This window comes from Myotis yumanensis, unplaced genomic scaffold (assembly GCF_028538775.1).
Source record: "Myotis yumanensis isolate MYYU_CA2020_CCGP unplaced genomic scaffold, mMyoYum1.0.hap1 SCAF_9, whole genome shotgun sequence".
NCBI classification, from domain to species: domain Eukaryota; kingdom Metazoa; phylum Chordata; class Mammalia; order Chiroptera; family Vespertilionidae; genus Myotis; species Myotis yumanensis.
In genome coordinates, this window is record NW_027223760.1 from 4,170,383 (window position 1) to 4,192,784 (window position 22,402).

General features: G+C 55.5%; 1 protein-coding gene and 1 long non-coding RNA gene across 4 annotated transcripts in view; one reads left to right on the plus strand and one right to left on the minus strand.

Annotated features, from left to right (window-relative positions):
* PRKAG2 (protein kinase AMP-activated non-catalytic subunit gamma 2) overlaps positions 1 to 22,402 on the plus strand; it is a 222,088-nt gene that overhangs the window by 26,287 nt on the left and 173,399 nt on the right. The gene's annotated exons all lie outside the window — the stretch shown is intronic.
* On the minus strand, positions 20,730 to 21,974 carry LOC139016676 (uncharacterized). The gene is made up of 2 exons (XR_011472700.1): positions 21,491 to 21,974; positions 20,730 to 21,122 (listed from the first exon to the last, which is right to left on the minus strand). It is a non-coding gene; the product is annotated as an uncharacterized lncRNA (long non-coding RNA).

Below are 22,402 nucleotides of genomic sequence, written 5' to 3' on the forward strand. Positions count from 1 at the left end.
TAGGAAAACATAGCAACAGCCACAGCCATGTGACAGCCTGGCCTCCTCAAGGCCACGGGCCCCGGGAATGACGGGCCCAGCAGCTTCTTTCTCAAACCACAGACCTGAAACGCAGCGTCTGACAAGTAGAAGCGCAGAAAGTACAAAACGAGATACAGCCCTGCTGCTGCTTCCGTCGGCTTTTATGTTCCAACTTTGTGACTTATTCCAGGCACATGGCCAACAGTTCCCCCTGCGTGTGCTGCGTGCATGTACACGGCTCGCATCGAAACATGTAGGTGTACACAGGGCACACTTACCTGCATGCGCACAAGTCTGCCGCTATGAAGGAATAGACGTGTGTGTTCGCATGAATCTGGAAGCCTTGGCCTATTGGTATGTGTGCATTTTAAATGCTGCATATTGGCTCGTAGACCTGCACCCAGCTCGTAAATCAAAGTCGGGCAAGTCCAGCCTCCCCTCACGACCTCGAAGGCAGTCCCACCGTTTGCCTGTTCTCTGTCCTGACACGTGCCGCACCGTAATTCTTAGCATCGGGGAGTCACCTAAGAGGGGAAATTGCATGTGGAATGCTGTAAGTGAGCGTTGGGCATTTTATTTTATTTAGTTATTTATTTATCTATTTTTTGCGTTAGGCATTTTAAAAAATAGCAGGTGTGGGCTGGACGTCCTCCTACCATGTGGGTTTGCTCCTCCCCCAGCCCGTCCAGCACTGGCTGCCGCATGGCTTCACCCCACACTATTGTCCACCCGCCTCCTCCGGGGTCAGGGGCCATGCTCTCTAATCACATGTCAGTTTGCGTTTATTCGGCACGTCACACTCTTCGACTAACTAAATATTCACATTTGACAGCTGCAGAACGGACGCCCGGGCTCAGAGAGAGGGTAGGCGCCTAGCTCCATGTGCCTTCTTAGGGGGAAGCCATGTCTCCTCTTGAGTCCCCCACCCCCAATTATGCAAGAATCCTCTGGCCCAGAGCTCCAGAGAGCGCCCCACACAGCCTCCTCTGCTGTGGCTTCTGGGCCACCAGCCAGGTCCCCAAGCAGCTCTCCCTGGGCATCTCCCAGAGGCCCAGGCACCCCTGCCCCCCTTCCCAGAGACATTGCAGATGTGACAGCCTGGGGCTCAGCACCCTAGAGTCCGGATAGAGCTCCGTGAGGAGAGCCCATCAAACCCATCACCTCCCCCTGCCCCGCAGTGGTTACAAAGCAGGAGGCAGCATGTCTTTTATGCTCTTATTCCCTTGTCGAAGGGATAAATCGTGTGGGGGAAGCATTCGGTTAACCACAAAGCAGTTAAAATATAAGATGTGAGTAAGGTGTGTCAAAGCGTTTGGAGTTGCAAGCTCTACTGTCTATACGTGCAGCATAGGCACTGGATGCGAGGCTTCCGAGTGAGAGGTGAGAAGCAGCAGGTTCATGGACAGGCATCACTTTCTAGTTGGGGAAACTGAGGCCCCAAGAGCAGGGGGTGTGAGCACAGGGCTGCAGACAGCTTCTCGGCCCCCACACAGCAGAGGGCTCCCATCAGACGGCTTCTCCAAGCCGCACTGCTGTCAAGGGTGCCTGGTTTCTTGTTTCTTCTCCTTGTTAGTCCCTTTACTTGGCTCACGAGTAGAAAGAAAAATCACTGCCTGTTTTATTTTTTTTTTTTAAATATATTTTATTGATTTTTCACAGAGAGGAAGGGAGAGAGATAGAGAGAGTTAGAAACATCGATGAGAGAGAAACATCGATCAGCTGCCTCTTGCACATCCCCCACCGGGGATGTGCCCGCAACCCAGGTACATGCCCTTGACCGGAATCGAACCCGGGACCTCTCAGTCCGCAGGCCGACGCTCTATCCACTGAGCCAAACCGGTTTCGGCTACCTGTTTTATTTTTAAAAAATGTTTTTCTAGGTTGGCTTTGGCCCAGTGGTCACCGGGGCTGGGTGGGTATTTAAGCACAGTCACTCCTAATCAGGTCGCTTAGGACATGACCTGGTTAACACACATGGTGGCTGCAAGGCCACAGGCCTGGCTCCAGAACTGCCCGTTCTTTCTCATGGTGACCTTGTGTCCAATTAAGTTAACCAGGCTGGGCCCAGGAACACCGGTTCCCTGAGACCCTGGTGGCCGCCTCGGGCTGCTCGGGCAGAGCCGGCTAAGGGCACACAGAGGCCAGAGGCAGGCCTGGCAGCATTGCCGTGTTGCTCAAGTGCAGGGGACACAGGGCCCTGCGCATCTAGGAAACCCTGCCTCTGGGTGGTGCAATGTGCCCTGCTGACCCGGCCCGGAGCCACGGGGTGGGAGTTGGCCCAGCCTTCCTCTGCTGGGCTGGGGCTGCGTCACCATGTTTCTAGTAATAGAGGAACTGCCTGGAGGGAGAGGTCAGGGAAGATGAAATGCAGGTTCGAGTATTTTCTGGGGCTCGTGCCCTCCCCTCGGGCCACAGGTATTCCCAGAGCCCAGCACCTGCCTGGATCTCCTGAGCGTCTCTCTTCTCCCAAAGCCATTTGCCGGAGGCACCTGTAAGCGCCTGTGGTTTTGTTGCGGAGGGTGGGGAACCAAGGGCTCGGGGTTCACTGGAGCCCACAGCCCTGTTCCTCTGGCCCAGAAAAATGCTCCTTCCTGCCCAGGCCCAGGGCCCTTTTGAAGGCAGGCGGGCAGGCCGATAAAGCATCTTAAAGAGAAATGGTGAAGGTGTTCATGCTTAAAAGCCCGCTGCCCAGGGGGTGGAAACAGCTGTCAGCCCTGGAACCCTCTGAGCTCTGCTTCTCTTCCCCGTCTCAGCTCTGTGAGGCGCCTTTCCAGGCCGGCTCCCGAGCTTTTAAAATGTATATTTATTTTAACTATTTCTATGCATGTTCATTGAATGGAGTATTTCTATATCATTGTTATTGACCGTTGGTCTTTCTCTGTTTTGAGGCCGATACATTTTTGGGGAAACTTTCGGGGTGCAGGTGACACGTGGGTGTCGGGAGCCTCTCTGGGTTCTGTCGGCCACTCCGATGAGCTGCCAATTTCCTGCTTTTACTTGCATGGTTATAGCTTCCTGCCCAGTTTCCCCCTTCCCCTCCCCATTACTCCTGAATTCACCCCAATATGGAATTCAAAGCTATTTCAAAATACAGGGTATTCCCCAAAATGTATGCACACACTTAGAATAATTACAAAAGCAGTATTCATTAAAATACATTTCATTTTCAAAATGTGGTAAAATCTACAAAGTGTGTATACATTTTGGGGAGATACCAGTATTTGTGATAGTATTTGAAGACGTTTAACTTTCTCCTTCATTAAAAAACAATGAGCATCTCACCCCAAATCTGAGGGATTTGCTTTCTCTTGTAACTGGTGAGGCTGGAGGAGGGCCGTGGTGTGTCCCCTGTCACACCTGTCCCTCGGTGTGTCTTTCCTACAGGGGTTCCTGCAATGAAGAGCTGGCAGGAGGGGGCTCCCAGTGCAGGGCTGGGCTCAAAGCGGAGGAGGTTCAAGTGGACGTTAAACAAAGAGCCTCCTCAAGCGCTGGCTGTGGGGTCATGACCCTCGTTTGGGACGTCTTAGCAAATGGGCTGAGCTGGCCCTTTAACATCAGGAGCCCTGCGTGGCTTCCACCGCTAGGGATGGCTCGGGACCTGCACAGTCTGTGTCCAGGGTCCTGAGGGAACTTGTCGCTGCTCGGGCAGAGCGGGCTAGGGGACCTAACAGCAGAAAGCCGACTCCTGGGAGATGCCCTGTGGTTGCAGGGGAGGTTTCACGCACCATTGGGGGTAGACTCCTGTGGGTGCAGAGCTGCCTCTGAACCGAAGGCAGCTCTCAGGTTGTCACGGTCCCTGGCATGTGGGTGCAGCTGGGCTTGACAGCTGCGGTCAACCATGGTCTGATGCTGGCGCTGGGTTGGGCGGTGAGGGGGGGGGAGGCTTGCCCCCAAAGAAAAGAGAAATCGTGGAGGGAAGGATCGATCAAAAGCTGAGGGTTAGCCTGGGGCACAGGAAGCTGTCACTGATGTTCGTTCTCAGCGGATGTCACTGGTGCAGTGACAACAAGCTCGGGGTCTGGGTGTGGGCAGCGTGGTGTGCCCAGGGTCCTGCTGGTCCCAAACGAGACGTGCCTCAAGGCAGCTCAGCAGGTGCGGGCCCTGGGTGTCCTGGAGTCTGCCTGCAGCAAGTCCTGGCTGAGCTGCCCCTCTTGGACACGAGAAGGCTGTCCTGTGTGGGACAGACAGGCGCCCCACTTCTGGACGGACACTCCCCTCCTTCCCAGCCCCACCTTCCTCTGCGGCATCACCCAGCAGGCAGGTGGCCCTCCACCCCGCCACCCATCAGAGTCGCTAGGAACGTTTGACACAACGCCCACCTGTGTCCTGGCCCAGGCCTGATGAAGCGGGGGCTGGGAGTGGGCTTGGGCCCCTGGCTCCAGGGCGGGACCCTGGGGGAGGGGCGCTGCAGGTGGAGGAGCCAGCAGCTCCTTCTTAGCTTTGCCCATCACTTCCAGGATCTGGAATGAACAAGGGCTTTGGAGCGGTCAGACTTGGACCTGAGATGCGCTCTGCCCTTAGAGCTCTGTGACGTGGGCCACGGCCCCTCGTCTGTACAGTGGGGCGATGCGTGTCCATCAGAGCAGGAGGGACGAGGCCTCTGCACTCTAGCCCAGGGCCTGGCAGAGCAGATGCCCAAAGGGGCAGCCCCGCTTTTTATATTTCCATTCCCCCAGCCCCGAAGGCGTCCACGGCCCCCTGGTGAGAAGCGCCTCTGCTGACTTGTTTCAAATTCGCTTTCTGGGTGTCTGTGCACGTGGCCATCTTCCCTCTTCTAATAAGAGGCCACGATTTAAACCACGCCCATCCCCTCCTGGCCGGCTCCAGCTCCTGGATGGAAAGTGCCATGTAATTATGAGGATTGTGACTGCGTCATTGTGAGAGAGGGATCCCGAATTAAGTTCATTTTAGCCTCCACGACTGGAGTCAGGACAGCGTGATCTCAGGATGTACGTAAAATGCTGCTTTTAACATTTTAGACAAGACTTCGTCCCTCTTGAACAGGCTTGCAGACTTAGAACAGAGTGTTATAAATAATAAGCGACTCACAAGGGGGAAGGGGTGGACAGAGAAGCAAAGCTAAACAAAGGTATGCTGAAGTCCTAACCTCCAGGACCTCAAAACACGGCCTTGCTCGGAAATTGGGTGAGATGAGCTCACCCTGGAGCAGGTGGGGACCCTAATCCAATGTGACTGTGTCCTTATAAAAAGGGAAACTTGGAGAAGACAGACGCGCACATAGGGAACCCGATAGCTGTCACCAATGTGTCCCCCATCCCCTCCCCACCCCAAGCAACCATGAACCAGCTCTTTTGTCTGTAGATTTCCCTGTCCTGGACATTTACATAAATGGAACCGTATAATGTGTGATCTTTTGTGATTGGCTTCTTTCACTTACCGTAATGTTTTCAGGGTTCACCCTGGTATAGTAGGTGTCAGAGCTTTGTTCCTTTTATGGCTGCATAATACTCCATTGCATGAACAAACTTCATTTTTAAAACTGAGTTTGAGAGAGAGAGAGAACACCATGGACTTGTTGTTCCACTTATGCATTCATTGGTTCATTCTTGTATGTGCCCTCACCTGAGATTGAACCCGCAACCTTGGCTTACCAGGAGGACGCTCTACCTGGCCAGGGCACATAGACCCCCTTGTGCTTATCCATTCATCAGTTAAAGGACATTGGCCTGCATCCATCTTTCGGCTCTTAGGAGCAATGCTGCAAGCATTCATGTGCACATGCTACTGTGGACACATACTTTCATTTCTCTTGGGTTTATGCCCAGGAATGACATTGCTGCTCATATGGTCACTCCATGTTTAACTTCTGGGTAACTGCCATGCACTTGTCCAAACGGGCTTACCATAATCCGACCTTCCACCAGCGGCGTGTGAGGGCCCAGCTGCTCCACAGCCTCACCAGCACTTGGCATTGCCTGCCCATTCCTCCCGGTCACCCTCGCGGTGTGAAGTGGTGTCTCATTGTGGTTTTGATTTGCGTTTCCCTGGTGACTGCTCTTGTCAACCATCTTTTTCAAACGTGCTTTTTAGCCATGTCTGATCTTCCATGGAGAATTGTCAGCTCATATCCTTTGCCCGTTTTTAAATTGGATTGTCTTTTTATTATCGAGTGTAAGAGTTCTTTGTATATTTGGATATAAATCCCTCCTCAGACAGATGGTTTGCAAATATTTTCTTCTGTGAGTTGTCCTTTCATTTTTAAAAAAATCCTTACCTGAGGATATGCCTATTGATTTTAGAGCGAGGGAAAGGAAGAGAGAGAGAGAAACATCCATGTGAGAGAGGAACATCGATGAGTTGCCTTCCGTATGCACCCCAACCGGGGATCGAACCTGCAACCTGGTTATGTGCCCCGACTGGGAATCGAACCCGCCACCTTTTGGTGTACAGGACGACGCTCCAACCAACTGAGCCACGCCGGCAGGGCTGTCCTTTCATGTTTGTGGTGGTGTGTTAGAAGCATGCAGGTTTTTAATTTTGGTGAAGACCAATTTAGCTACTTTTCTTTTGTTGCCTATGCTTTTGGTGTCCCATCCAAGAATCCTCAGAACACGTCAGAACACACCGAGTGGACTCAAGTACTGGCAGTCTCACACTGATACCGTGATGAGCCCAAGGGCCCTTCTAGGAGGGAGGAAGAGATAGGGCAAGGCGGTTGTCAGAGGGTAAGTTTCCTAAGCCTGCAGAAAAGCCATCCTTTCTCTCATATTCGCTTTACCACACTTTCTAGCATTCCACCTGGTGAGATGGGCTTTTTCTGTCATTTTTTTTTTTCCATGCTTTAAACAAGTTATTCTCATTTGCTTGCACCTGCTGCTCACCAGGAACTGCGCTAGGCCAGGAAAACCCAACGATGAATCAAATGTTGGCCCTGCTTTCCAGGACAGCCCCACCCCCACTGGCACAGCGAGTGCCCTCTTCAGACCCCTAAGCTGCCACTCTGACCCTCAGGACCTGTCTCACGGCTCCATGGAAAGGAGATGCAGGTCTTCCTCACAAGTGGGGGTGGGGATAAGGACTTGCACCCCTTCCAGGGCCAGCGAGGGGTGGGGCTCCTCCCGGTGTACTTGCTGAATGAATAGTGGTGCCCGGACGCCCTGCTCCACCTGCGCTTCCTCCTCCGTGGACCGGGTGGTTACCCTGGCATCGTCCCAGGCTGGGTGAGAAGGGGCGTGAAGAGGGTGAGGAGGTTCATCGCATCTGCTGCAGAGGTGGGTGCCCTGTGGCCCCTCTGGAGCCCCGGGATGTGCACGGTCTGGCACTGGAAGCCATGGCAGAAGAGCCACACACAGCCATCCAGATTTTAGATAAGCCATCGCCAGAAGCAATAACCGGATTGTGTATGCAGGAACACTGCATCTGCCAGCCTGGTTTCCCTTTATGGAAAACAAGCACCTTGTACCCCACATGTTTTCGTTTTTCTTGGTCCACTGCTGTGGTTCTCAACCTTGGCTGTGTGTTGGCGTTACCAGAGGGTCATTTAAAACTTCCAGTACCTGCTGTGTCCTAAACCAATTGAATGAGTAACTGGGAGACCAGACATTGGTTGTGTTGTGTGTGTTTTTTATTGTTGTTGTTGTTAACCCTCACACAAGGGTATTTATTTTTCCATTGATTTTTAGAGAGTATGGAAGGGAGAGGGAGAGAAGAGAAAGAGAAACATTGATGTGAGAGAGAGACATCGATTGGTTGCCTCCTGCACAAGCCCCGACCAGGGCCCACGCCAGGGATCCAGCCTGCAACCAAGGTACATGCCCTTGGCTGGGATGTGTTGTTTGCAGCCAAATGTAAGGCTTGACTTGCGTTCTCTCTAGCTTTCTCTGTTTTCCTGGTGTTAACGTAAGAAACATTCAAGCCCTAGCTGGGCTTGGCTCAGTGGATAGAGTGTCGGCCTGCGGAACAAAGGGTCCCGGGTTCGATTCTGGTCAAGGGCACATGCCCGAGGTTGCGGGCTCGATCCCCAGTAGGGGACGAGCAGGAGGCAGCCAATCAATGATTCTCTCTCATCATTGATGTTTCTGTCTCTCTCTCCCTCTCCCTTCCTCTCTGAAATCAATAAAAATATATTTAAAAAAAGAAACATTCAAACTTGTTACCCTGACATTTCAAAGGTATGTTATCATAGATGCAAAAAGAGGATAGACTCAGTTTAGATTAAAGTTGATCTTTGTCAGGGAAGATACTGGCCTAGGACTGCCCACCATAGACTGCTTTTTAATTTAAAAGTTTTAATTTCAGCCCGGCTGACATGCTTAGTGGTTGAGCATCAACCTACGAACCAAAAGGTCATGGTTTGATTCCCTGTCAGGGCACATGCCCGGGTTGCTGACTCGATCCCCAGTAGGAGGCGTGCAGGAGGCAGCCAATTAATGATTCTCTCTCATCATTGATGTTTCTATCTCTCTCTCCCTCTCCCTTCCTCTCTGAAATCAATAAAAATATATATATATATATCTATGAAAGTTTCAATTTCAGACCATCCTTTGTGGCTACTTTAGGTCTCTGAGCTTGCAAGGCCGCCACGCAGGCCTTCCCTGAGTTAGTCAGGTTAGCGTGTGGCCCCTTTTGGTCCACACTGGTTTCTGTTTTTCATCTTAAATTCCCTGATCCTGATTTCTATTGGCCGATGAGAAGCTAAGATGGCCTTTGGCTTAACCAGGACTTTTCAGGGCAACAGTCTCTGCCATATGCAGTGTTAGGAAAACGTTCAGCTGAGAGAATGGGTGAGCGGATACAGTGCTTGAAAAGCAGGAGACAGTATGGGGTTGTAATGATATTCTATTTATCTCCAAGAATATTTTGTAAAAAGTGGGTTTGGTCCTAGCCTGTTTGGCTCAGTAGATAGAGCATTGGCCTTCAGACTGAAGGGTCCTGGGTTCGATTCCGGTTGGGGCCACATGCCCGGGTTGTGGGCTCGATCCCCAGTGGTTCTCTCTCATCATTAATGTTTCTGTCTCTCCCTCTCCCTTCCTCTGTGAAATCAATAAAAACATATCTTTTAAGAAAGTGGGTTTGATTAGAGGAGGGAGAAGAGAGTAATGGAAAATGTTGGAGAAATTCTAAAGGAGCCTTCTGGGCATCTATCTCACACTTGGGATTTGGTGACCCTAGTATTTATGTTTAATTTCACTTTAAAACTTTGGTTTTCACCTAATAGTAGGGACTTTTCCTGGAGAAACACAAAGCGCTGGTTCTGTTCTTATGCAATGATCGGTTGGATTTTTACCTCATTAATGAAACAGAGAGGAAGCGCAAGGTGGGAGAGCATTTCCTCAGTGAGGGAAGAGCTGGAAAATGGAAAGAGGAAACGGGTGGGATCAGTGGAGCTGGGGGGCAGGAGCTACGGGAAAGAGGGGGAGGAGGGCATAGTGGGTGGCAAAGATTTCATGGGGGTCAAGGGAGGGAATGTGGGGTGAGGTGGGACAGGTCTAATACCTATTAGGGTGGCTGCTGTCTGGGTTGGCCTGGGACTAGGGGGTTTCTTGGACCATAAGGCTTTCTGTTTTGAACCAGACAGTCCTGGGCACACCGACTAGTTGTGCACCCTCACTGCTCACTGGCCAAGGACCTACTGGTTGCTTGGTTACTGATTTTCGTTTGGAGGCAGTTGGGGGCAGGAAAGGGGTGAAGGAGCCCTAAGCGGACAGGAATTTTGGCCTGGCGACCACTGACCTGGGTGCACCTCAGCCTAATCCAGTGGTTCTCAACCTGTGGGTCGTCACCCCTTTGGGGATCGAACGACCCTTTCACAGGGGTCGCCTAAGACCATCGGAAAACACATACATAATTACATATTGTTTTTGTGATTAATCACTATGCTTTAATTATGTTCAATTTGTAACAATGGAAATACTTCCTGCATATCAGATATTTACATGACGATTCATAACAGTAGCAAAATTACAGTTATGAAGTAGCAATGAAAATAATTTTATGGTTGGGGGTCACCACAACATGAGGAACTGTATTAAAGGGTCGCGGCATTAGGAAGGTTGAGAACCACTGGTAACCCGTTTGTTCTAAGGAAAGGACACGTGGACACGTCCCCAGGAGAGAGGGGCGGGGCATGAAAGAAGGGGTGGGACTGAGGAGAGCCACAGGCAGAAACAGGGTGGGGCCTCCTGCACACCAGGCCTTGCCTTTCAGACCAAGTGCCTGTCTGGGACGCATTTGCCCCCTAAGCTAGGACTTGCTTGAAGGGCTGAGACTTGGCCCTTCCTCTTTGTGCCCTTGTCACCTGTATGCCTGGCACAGGACGGCTGTCCAGCGGGAGCTTGTTGAGTTAAATCCAGCCTGGGGGAGCACATGTTGGGTGTCTGGTGTAGACGTTAAGGGTTAGGAGTGTTTTCAGAAAGAGCATCATAACATTATTTTAAGACGTAGAGGCCATGTGCACGAAACTTTGTGCACTGGGGGGCGGGGGCGGGGCGGGTCCCTCAGCCGGGCCTGCGCCCTCTTACAGTCTGGGAGCCCTCTGGGGATGTTCTACTGACTGCTTAGGCCCGCTTCCCAAGGGGCCTAAACCTCAGTCTGGTATCCCTCTGTGGGAGGCAACTGGGTGGGCCCATCAGGGGACTGCACAGGCCGGCGAGTGGCCGGCCCCGCACCCCCCCTCCCCCAATCGCCCCTCCGCTGCTGCTGGTTGCCGCCACCCCCAACCCCCAATTGCTGTCCTCTCCCTCTGCCCACTGGCATGCACCTTGGCTGGCCTGGCGCCGCCTGCTCGCTGGCCCTACCCCCCACTGACCGGTCGTTCCGCTGTTCGGTCGATTTGCATATTACGCTTTTATTATATAGGATATTTTTGAGGACACAAGACATACACCCAAAGGATTAGTAATCAGAAACCAATAAAAAAAAATTGTTGAAGAAAACCGAAGCATCGTGTTGTATTGGGGTTCAGGGCTCACTCTCGGGGACTCTTCAGTCCAAACTCAATTCCAACAGGGCAAGTAAGCCCAGAAAACAGCTTGTTTGCCGACAGTAAGTTACTCTGCGCTTATAGAGGGTCCGAGTAGACTCGGAGGAAGAGAGGAAGAGGGCAGGATGATAGCATGCATTGGCCAGATTGTGCCGGGGTAACAGTGACCCCGCATCTCAGCGGTGAGCAATGGCATGTCCATTTCTCCTTTGGTCTGTGTATGGCATGGGCTGCTGGGAGCGGGTCCATGTCCTGTTTGTTCAGGAGCAGCCCTGTCGGAGCCCTTACTGTCAGAGGGGCCAGCGCAGCCCTTAAAGGATCCCCTCGGGAGTGGCACCCCATGCCCTCGGAAAAGCAGGCCACGTGCCCAGGCCTGAAGTCGGTGGCGGGGTGCCACAGGGAGTCCGGCCGCCGTGACCTCCTTATGAGTGACCGCTGTCTCACTGTCAGCCTGGGCTGTGCTGCATTGTGGTTTGTACCACTGAGCTTCCTAGTGCCTGCCTCTTCTCTGACCCTCCCACCTGTCCCCCCGCCCCTTTACATCCTCAGGTGTCCCCGTCTCGGTTGCTAAGTCCCACGATGACGCGGGTCCTCGGTCAGTCACTGCCCTTGCCTCCTCTTTAGAGCCAGCAGGTCCCGGGGAGACGGCGCTGGGTCCCCGTGCCACGGTGGCCGCGGTTAGGGTAGCACGGGGATCACCTAGCAAGTGGGTGGTGTGCTGTGTAGTCACAAACGCGTGGGTGGCGGCCGGCTCCCTGACAGCTCCCTGTGGCTCCGTCCCAGAGAGGGCGGCCGAGAGAAGACTCCAGAACCAGAAGGTGCGGAGATAGAGGCTGAATCTGATAAAGGGGCAGCTGACAGTAAAGGATCAGCCAGAAGAACCAAATCAAAACAGTCATTATGTGTGTGCTGACTGTGCCGTTTACGGAACTGGCAGGGGCTGCCTGGTGTGAAGCTCCTGTCCACCGGCTGCCGGGACACTCAGCGGAAGGGCCTCTGTAGGGAACGACAACTTTAATGAGTGACGGCTAGTCTGCAAGGCAAGAGGAGGGGACCAGCAATCAGTAAAACCAGTGAGGTCAGGCAGACACACGCTGCTGTCACCGAGCCATCCCGGGCTCTCCCCAGCCCCTCCCCTCAAACCCCTCCTCCCCTCACCTTCCCCACTCTCCCAGGCCCCTCCCCCATGTCCCTCCCCCCAGGCCCCTTCCCCCAGACCCCTCCCCCCATGTCCCTCCCCCAGGCCCCTCCCCCCAGGCCCCTCTCCTGGGCTTGGAGACACTCTCTTCCCTCTGCTTGTCTGTCTCCATGTCCAAAGTCCCCCTTTTTACAAGAACATAAGCCACTTGGAATTAGAGCCGGGCTAGTGATCCCGTTTGGACTTGACCTCCGTTAAAGCCCTGTCTCCAGCCAAACAAGGCCACGTTCTCGGGGCTGGGGCAGGACCCCAACATGCCTTTCGGTGGCCAGTTCAACCCACAACAGCAAGGAAGAATATAATATCTTTTAAGAGACTTCTTTTAAAATTGCCAAAATGTTTGAAAAGTTTCAGCATTTATTCCATTTTATTTAGTCTGTAATCTCTTTAGGCAACAGCCCTGGACACAAGACCTTCCTGAGGTGAAACTCTTGCTGGGTTTCACGGGCGGCCCCTGGAGCTGGCTGGGCCTCGGGCTCCTGACGGCCCAGGCCGGGCACCGGGTTCAGCAGCTGCTGTGTCGTGGGAGGGGAGGTGGCGGGAGCTGAAAACCAGGCTGGCATCCTAGGGACACAGGCGTCCGCAGCGGCGCGGCCAGCTTGGTGGCAGCCAGCTGCCCCACACCGATGAGTTGGTCCAGGGTTGCTCTTTTGTTTGCTTTTTTCCAATCAGGGCTGAACATGTTCTGTTGTGGATTCTTGGTCCGCCTGCCCCCGCACTCATTTGTGGGGAAGAAGGGAGCCTGACTGCGGGATGCGGCTCTCCCCACCCCCGGGGACCCCGCCCTGACCACACAGAGCCGTTAGGGCACCGCCTGTGCCCCAGCACCTCCCAGTACCGCCGGCCGTTCCTCCAGCCTCCCTCTCGGTGCCCGGAGTCCTGTGCACCTTCCCGCAGGACGGCCCTGACCCTCTCGCCCTCTACCTGTCAGAATCTCACCCACCCTTCCGCGACCCCACCACCTCGAGCGCCTGGACGCCTGTCTGTCCAGTGCTTCGCCCGTGTGCTGAGCTCGACACCCGATTCCGCAGCGGGTCAGAGCGCCTCCGGACAGCCTGTCTCTGGCTCCCTCTTAGCTCCATCCGGGTCTTTACCCAGCAAGGCTCACCGAAGGGTGGTCGGGGGCGGGGTGGTGAGGGGGTTGACAAAGGAGGTGACAGCATTACCCACGCCCTTCCCGGGCCCTGCAGGCCATCCCGCCGTGCCAGGGGCTTCCGTGGTATCGTGGGCGTCGGGCTCCTCCCGCCCAGCCCTGCCCAGAGGGCTGCAGGTGCGTGTTCCCAGGATTTCCGTTGTCCACCTCCCGCATCGCCTGCTTCGCCGTCAGGTTCGGGGTCCCTGCAGCTCCCTCCAGTGGCAGTTGTCACAGCAGGAGAGGCCCATGGGGCCCCGTTAGTCCCAGGTCACACGGCCTGTGGTTCCCACCAGCTCCCAGCCCTGCTCATCTTCATAAAACCCAGAACTGACACTTCGTGTGCCCTTGGCCCGGCAGCATCCTCGGTGCATTCAGAGTAACATGTGTATGTGAGATGTGTGTGTGTCTCTCTCTATATGTACAAGTTGTCCCCCCAAATGTATACACACTTTAACAGCTGATAGCTAATTTTGAAAACGAAATGTATTTTAACAAACACTGCCTTTATAATTGTTCAAAGTGTGTGTGTATACTTTTTGGGACACACACACACACACACACACACACACACAGGTTTAATCCTCTCAGCAACCTTGTGGGGTAGGACAGTTATTATTCATCCCATTTTACACATGAGGAAACCGAGGCATAGAGAAGTTCCAGGATGTTCCCAAGGTCACAGCCTAGCAAATGGCAAAGCTGGGATTTGAACCCACAGAAAAGCAGCCTTTCCCCTTCACTCGGCAGAGGCCTGCGGTTTGTCTCAGGGAGCATGGGCTTCAGGCTCACCAGGCGGCAATCTGGGGGAGACCCCGTGCCCAGTGTCATGTGTCGGTTGCAGTTACATCAGGAAGCCTGTGCGTGGGAAGCAGCCGCCGGGGCTTCTGCCACCTGGGCAGCCCCAGCCTTCTGCTCAGCCTTCTATGAAAACATCTGGAACAGGAGCGCCTGCCTGAGCCTGGCCCGGCTCAGTCCGTCAGCTCTCGGTGGCGGGCGAGCCAAACCTGCTGGTGGCATAAATGGAAGACCTGGGGCTGTGAGCCTTCTAGAGACTTCCAAGCTTTCACAGCCCTCAGGGCCTGTCCAGGGACCACAGGGCAGCAAGTGCCTTACAGATGCAGGGACCCTGCTGGCACACACATGCTCACATGTACCCGCTTCCTCTTACCTCGGCCTCACTCCTCTCGTGACGTTCTTTTCCTCCGCTCCTTCCAGAGCAGCCACTTCCTTCTAGAAACGTCTGTGGTGGCTGCTGTCTGCCGCATCAGGGGCTGCGCTGACCTTCAGCCTGCTTGCTCCTTGTCTCTGCGGCTTTCCTCCCGGCCAGGACTGAGGCCCGCAAGGTGGGGTCTCTGTCTTCTGCTTCTAGTGTCTGGTGTTGGAGGTCCCATGACATTTGTCGTTAGGAGAGGAACCGAGAGAGAGAGAGAGAGAGAGAGAGAGAGAGGGCTGTGGAGGGGGAGCATGGTGTTAAGGGAGAGGGGCGCTGTCTTGTTTTTAAGGAAAACGCAGACTTCCCAAGCACTGAACATTCCTGGCCCAAGGTGAGGACATTTGCCTCCCAGAAGATGGGCTCCTGCTTCTCGGTCCGAGGAGCTTTCTCCTTGGTTGGCCCATGAGCCTGGATGAGGCGCTGAGTTAGCGACTGGGCAGCGTTCAGGACAGCGTGTGCTCCTGCGGGGCTAAGGGTGGCCCTGGAACAAGCATGTCAGACTCAAAGGCTAACACGGCCAAATAAACAAGCTTTAGGTTTATGTGGGCCGCCAAAAAACAAAAGCTTCCATTTTTGTAGAAACGTAGGTTTATTTCGATAGAGACATGCTGAATACAAAGGGCTGAAATAAATGAGTCATTGTTAACATAAAATGATAGAACATTTTAATAAAAATTAATATTTTGCTTGAACATTAACTTACCAGACACTGAACAGCTGCACAAATTAATAAGCGTAACACAAGTAAACCTATTTTTTTTGTTCTCTGAAAGCGAAATATTTCCTGTTGCGCACACCAAACAAGTCAGTCCAAGACTAATGACGTGGCAGTCAGCTGCTAAAATATTTGCTGCTAGTGTTAGTGGAGAGAAATGGTGCGCCTGCGATAAGGCGCGTAAAGGAAATGAATGCAACACAATTATAGTCATCAGTCATTAGCGAACATTACAGTCCGTTATTAATAATTATGTATAACAGGATATTGTAAAAATTAGGTTATGAAATTTTTATTAAAATGTTTCTTACTTACTGTTATATGGCTGGGCCACAAAAATATTCGTTGTGGGCCGTATGTGGCCCGTGGGCTGCGAGTTTGACATGCTTGCCCTAGAACAGTGGTTCTCAACCTAGGCTGCACATTAGACTCACCTGGGAATCTTTTTAAAATCCTGATTTCTGAGCCTCATCCTCCGGAAATTCTGTTTCTTTGTTACTAAAGTTGTGGCCCCACCCCATAACAAAGAAACAGAATTTCCAGAGGATGAGGCCCAGACATCAGGATTTTAAAAAGGTTCCCAGGTGATTCTAATGTGCAGCCAAGGTTGAGAACCGCTGCCCTAGAAGGTAACAGGATGAAGCTGGGGAGCCGTGGCAGGTGCGGGAGAGTCTTTTGACCAGCGGGGCTGGGGCGGCTCAGCGAAGACGCCGAGTGGGGCAGAGGCCCTCAGCCTGTGCGGGACCGTCCACCCCAGGCCGGCAGTGCCCCTTCTGCGCATCATTGTTTGGCTGCCGGCACGAATGGCCCATGCTTTCCCTTGATCCTCTGCTCTTTGCTCCCTGCACACCCTGGGCCTGTCCAGACTGAAGTTAGGGGAGAGGTTGCTGCGGGCCACGTGAGTAAGCCCGGCCAGCTGTCCAGCAGCTGCTGGAGTCGAAATCAAGAGCCCCCTGGCCTAGTCCTGGCCCTCTGGGCACCCAGCTGTATGGCCTTGGGCAAGACACTCGCCAGCTGGTCGCACGTGACTTGGAGCGTACACGTGCGTTAGGTTATTCGATTGTGGTAACTCCGTGATTGGCAGGTGACATGTGCCAAACACAAATGCAGCAACATGTGCCTGTTCAGCTGGTGCACAGGGCACTTCCTGGATGGAGAGCTCAAGGGCCCTGCACACACTCGGGGCTCGGGGAGGGGGGCCGGGAGCACGCCACATGGAAGCCTTCAGACCGGCGAGAGCCCAGAGCTTGGCTGTGAAAGGAGGAGACACTGTCACCCTTCGGGCAGGTGGGCTTGGTTCTGGTTCCCTCCTCAGTGAGGCGTGAGGTCTCAGTGGTCCCAGTGACTGCGCCCTCAGGAGTCCAGGACGTGCTGGCTCTCCCTGGTTGCACCTGGAGGGAGGTGTTCAGGGAGTGGCTGGGCAGCTAGCGAATCTGCCATTTGCTCTTCAGCAGACATCTGGGCGCTTCAGTGAACATCCGAGGCCTCCAGTGCTGGAGATGGATGAGACCGTGTGTCCCCTCACCCCGACTCTCACAGCCTCGGGACCAGGTGGCGTGTTAGAATGGAAGGAAATCTTAGACCAGCGTGCCAGTCCCCTACGGATGATTCTTGAGTCTCAGAGGAGGTCTGGCTGCTGCCCTCAGATTCCCAAAGATCGGCCAACCTCAAAGCAGAATCCCCTGTAGTCCTCTGAGGCAGGGCAGGGAGGCAGGCCCAGATGGCATTGGCCTCCAGGGCTGTAGGCAGAGGCTGTAGTCAGAGGCTGCAGGCAGGAGCTGAAGGCAGGGGCTGCAGGCAGGGGGCTGTAGGTAGGGGCTGCAGGCAGGAGGCTGTAGGCAGGGGCTGCAGGCAGAAGGCTGCAGGCAGGGGCTGCAGGCAGGAGGCTGCGGGCAGGGGCTGCCGGCAGGGGGCTGCGGGCAGGGGCTGCAGGCAGGGGGCTGCGGGCAGGGGGCTGCGGGCAGCGGGCTGCGGGCAGGGGCTGCGGGCAGGGGGCTGTGGGCAGGGGGCTGTAGGTAGGGGCTGCGGGCAGGGGGCTGTAGGTAGGGGCTGCAGGCAGGGGGCTGCAGGCAGGGGCTGCAGGCAGGGGGCTGTAGGTAGGGGCTGCGGGCAGGGGTGGCAGGCAGGGACAGCAGGCAGGGGTGGCAGGCAGGGGCAGCAGACAGGGGCAGCAGGCAGGGGGCAGCAGGCAGGGGTGGCAGGCAGGGGGCAGCAGACAGGGGACTACAGAGGCAGCAGGCAAAGGCTGCCGCTGGCTGGTGCTCAGGCTGGGTTATTCAAGGTGCTCCAACCCGTGCGGCCCTCCCAAGCCAGTGCTTACCTTGCACGCCTGTCATTTCTCCAATGACAAGGAGCTCTGGGGATTGTGAGCTGCTGAACAAACCCTCTGGCAGAGATTTCAGTAATGATGTTCAAGGTGCTGAGTAGCCTGTTTGGCAGGTTGATTCCCACCTGGGATATTTTAGAAACTGCCAGGTTGTCCCAGCGTGTTGAGTGGAGCTCATGAATGCCGGGAGGCTGGCCTCACGCTGTTTGCAGGAACGGGGTCCCAAAGTCAAGTCCACCCCATCGACCTCCCTGGTTGGCCCAGTACATCTCACACGTTCTTCCTAGTGAATGGCCAGCCAGAGCCGTGCCAGCACCATGCATGCCCTTCTGAGTGACATATGGGTGCCCCAGTGCAGCCAGGAGCCGGGCACTGGGCCCAGGGGACCTCGCAGGGTCTCACCACTTCTGCTGGCCCAGCCTCTGGCTCTCCTGTGACCAGTCTGGCAGCTCCAGGATCGCTGACTCTGAGCGCCGGGACAGCATCGCCACCTGCGGAAGGAGGGAGAATAAGGGCTTATGGAGCAGCTGCTCTCAGTCTACAGGTTTCCGCGTGGGGTTGTGGGTCCCTTTGCTGTCGAGGCTGTGGCTGCCTTCCTGCATCTCGCCCCTGGGACCAGCCTGGCGCACAGCATTTGACTTTGGGGCTCGTGGCTGAAGGTGGCATGGGACTTGGCAAAGGGTGGGCGCTGGATTCCTGGGATGCTAAGCAATGTAGCCCAGGTCTGTTACCTGGGGTGGGGCGGGTACATGTGTGACATGTGCTTCTAGGCTATGTCACTTACACAGCCGAGGCCCTACTCTGCCCCATTTCCCAGGTCTTTTGCAGTTCTTTCAAGTCACTGCTCTGACTTGCTGGTTCCCAAGACCACCATGTGGGGCTCCATCCGAGCGTAGCTGACACGCCCGTTCGGGGCGCACTGGGCGCACGGGTCCTTCCCTGTGGCCGCAGAGGCTCTCTGTGCAAAACCGCTTTTACATTTCAGATTTCCTTTGGGATAGACCCTTCAGTGTGAACACATTCCTCTCACGTTGATTCTGTGAGTAATAAGTAAGCCTGAAACCAGAAGATACAAATAAGCACAAATAGATAAAGACCAGGGGGTGGGTGTGTGAGGCCGTTGGAACAGTGAGGACTGAAGCCAGGCTTGAAGGGAAAGCACTGTCGTTGGTCCCGCGTTGAGACGCTGGCGACAGCTCTGGGAGCTGCAACTTCCCTGTTGGTAGAACACACAGTGTTTTACCCGTTTCCCTCTGGTGCCGGTCGGTTCGCCTAAGTCAATGCCCAGCACTAGAAATACACTAAACAAGTCATTTCCAGGACAGAGGCAGGGTGATCACCAGCAGAGGCCAGGGGAGCCAGCTGGGGTGGAGAGGGACCCATGAGGACGCTGCTGGCAGCGTGTGCGAGCCCAAGAGGTCAGAGGTGTGGACGGCTGTGGCCAGGCTCTCCTGGGCCCGGCATGCTCCGCCGAGGAGCTGGGTGTGTTCTGTAGGGAGCACAGAGCTGGTGTTGTGGGTTTTGTCTCATGTTGGTTTTACTTTGTCTGTTTTGGTCTGCCGAGGGTGCTGAGGGTAACACTCAGAAAGCAATCTTCAGGAAGATGAATTGGCGGGGGGTGGGGGGGGGGGGGGGTCGCGTGAACCAGAAATGTCCCTGAGACCTTCGGGTTGGGCCAGCGATGGTCCGCTTTCCTAATGGCTTTGACCTGGTGGGGCTGCTCCTGCGAGAGGGCTGACCTTCACTGTCCCAGAAAGTGGGCGGGACCCCCAGAGCCTGAAGAGGAAGCGGGAGCCTGGGGCGCAGTGGAGAGTTTGGAAGCGAGAGTAAATGCAGGTGAAATAATCACCGTATTTGTGGTTGGGAGCTTGCAAGCCGGAGCAGAGTTGTTTATGCTGCTAAGTCTCTGATAAATACCGCCAGGTCCCTGAGACGTGGGATCGCTGGCACTCAGCCCCGCGAAAGGCACTCACCCCCGCCCCCCCCCCCCCCCACCCCCGTCAGTCATTTCCAGGTGCCGGTCTCCCCGTGGAGCAAGCCTCTGAGCACCTTGGCTGGTGCAGCCCATTTCCCTGGCGTTTCCAGCTCCTCCGCAGGCTTGTCTGTGTGCTTTGGAATAAAGCACGTAAATAACACAGGCTCTGCTAAGCCGGCGAGGCTAGTGCCAGAACCAGCAGGAGAAAATGTTTTGATTGGCTGGGTCTCTGGTGGACGCTGGTACGGAGGCCCTGGGAGCTGGCTGCAGGTGGGGCTCCCTGCTCATCCCTAAAGGACACTGGCTTTGGGCTAACCCTCGAGCTTACGCTAGCACTGCCCCTGGTTCCGGAATAATCCCAAGTTGTGCTTATTTTTGTCCAAATGTGTGCTCGCCCGTTATCCCTGCAGCGGCCCCGGGAGGTGGACAGAGGTCTTTTCACTCAGGTTCTTTTCTCAAAGGAACCGCTGAGGTTTGGAGCAATGGCTGAGCTGGGACTAGACGGGGGCTGTAGTCACAGAGCACTCGTGTTTAGGTCTGGGAGGACCTGGGGAAACTCAGGTGACACCTGGCTGGTCCTACAGGCCAGAACGCAGCATTCCCGCTTAAGGTGACTTTTCAGGTAACCCGCTGGTGGGGCCAGAACCTGGCGCCCGGAGAGATGTTTCACCACGCTTGCCGCTGCTCTCGCCGGTCTCAGAATGGACCGTGGGAGGCACAGGGATGCCCCGACCGCCTGGGCTGAGAGTCTCCTTTAGAAAGCCACAGGCTCCCAACCTCATGAGATGCTCCCCAGAGTCCCAGACTCCCCAAGTCGCCTTTGCGATCGGGATCCGTGGTGGTTAGCCACGGTGTCCTGTGTGCCTCGCCCACAGCCCTCGTCCCGCTCCGGTGCCTCCGGAACCAGCCACATCCCATCAACATCGGAGGGTGGATTCTCAGAGAAGACGCTTCCTCCGCGTGAACGCCGCCAGCAATGGGTTGCTTGGTGTCTTTCGAAGCAGCTCCTCCACTGCTGAAAAGGTGGACTTAGCAAGTTCTACTGAAGGGGGGGCACTGCAGGGTTCTGAACGGGGACCTCATTGTCTCCTAATGACTCAAACCCCCTTTCTCCCCGACCGGCTCGCACTCTCGTAGGGCAGGGGCTGCGGGCTTACCCGGGACTCGATTGAACCGGGTGTGGAGAGACACGCAGACACCAGAATGGCTGTCATAAGAAAGAGGTTTATTGTACTCAGACCCCTAGAAACAGGCGCAGCCGGCCATGGAGGGCCCCAGGGGGCAGCACCGGGTGGGTCCGGAGGCAGAGGACCAGGGGGAGCTGTGGGCGGGGCCTTCAGGAAGGACCAGGCTGGGCAGGGAGAGCAGGCCTCAGACTGGCGAGTGTGAGCAATTTCTGGGGTCTGGTTGCAGGGCTGTCCCCAGGTGTCTGGGACCTGCTGGAGGTGATTCGGGCAGGGGGAAGTGGCCCGAGTGTGAGGGCTGAGAGGAGGTGAGAGGTGTGGGCTCTGGCTGGGCTGGTTTGCATCTAGGAGGCGTGTCCCAGGTGAGCGGCTTACTCTCTCCAGGACTGGCTGCCCTGGGAGTCAGCAGGACCCTAGAATGACAGGAAAGAGGACATGGTTAGCACAGGCAGGGCCCACATCGCCTCCCAGGGGCTGACAGGCTCTGGTCGGGTTGGGGGGCCAGGGTTGGGGGCCCCCCTGCCTTTTGGAAGGGCCTTTGCCATCGTTCTTGCCAGAGAGAAAGCTTCCTTCTCCCTGTTCCTAGGGCAGGGAGCTCCAGGTGTCCTCTGAAGCCAACTGGCCTTGCCCGAGGGACAGGGGACAGTGCAGGGGCTGTGCTGGCCGGAGGACCCTGGGCCCAGATGCCATCGGCCCGGCATCACCAGCCGCTCCTGCCTTCATTCTCCCTCTGCCTGTCTTTTTAAAAGACCTGGCTCGGCCCTCCCTCCCGCAGACTTGCCTGTGGAGTAAGGAGGTGCCTCCCCAGCGGCCGGGACACAGATGGTGATGACAGAGTGCAGCCCTCCACCCGGCTCCTGCGGGGCTGTGCCTGCGTGGGGAGCCGCACAGGAGCTCTAGCCAGCAAGACCGCCACCTGCGCTGTGTCAGGCCAGCTCCCGCTGTCTGCCGTCCGCCGGTCGCAGGGCTTCGGGACTGGGGACACGCCCAGCCCGGTCCCCATCTGTTGCAGACGTGCATCAGCTCTCGGAGAGCAGCCGGCTGGGCACACCCTGCTCTCGGGGACCTCTGGAGCGGAGCGAGGCGGCAGGATCCTCGGCGCTGGGAGTGCTGTCTCCTGTCACCAGTGTCGCAGCCACACTTCTGATTAGCGCTGTGGGGAGGAGGCCTGCAGGACCACGCGGGGCTGAGTAAGCGGGCCTTGCGGAGCGGGTTGCTGAGTGCGTGGGGACGGTACGCCCCTGTGTGCGGCTTTTCGTCGCGCAGCTCTGTCTCCTCTGTATGCAGGACGGATGGTGACTCACCATGTGGTTCTGCGGGGGCCGCTTATTAAATTAAACACGCCCGGGGGGAACCAAATGTTCCTTCGCCACCTTGAGCGTGTGTTTTCCCTTACGTAACTTTTCTTGGTGGTTTGAGGAGAACAGTGTGGGCGTGTGCATCTCTTGCTGCTGGAAGTCCTGTCCCTGCTTCCCCGCCAGCTGCTGGGGGCAGAGCCACAGCTCATGCTGTGTGTGCATGCAACCGCCGCCCCCCCGCCCCCCATGACCCTGGCTCCAACTTCCCTCGCTGAAATCTTAGCAAAGCGAGGGTCTCTGCCTTCCCTCTCCCTGCCCCTAAGTTGTGCATGCAGTGTGTCCCGAACAGAAAACTCGGATGAAGCAGGGGCTCGGCATGGCCCGTGCTGTCCCTG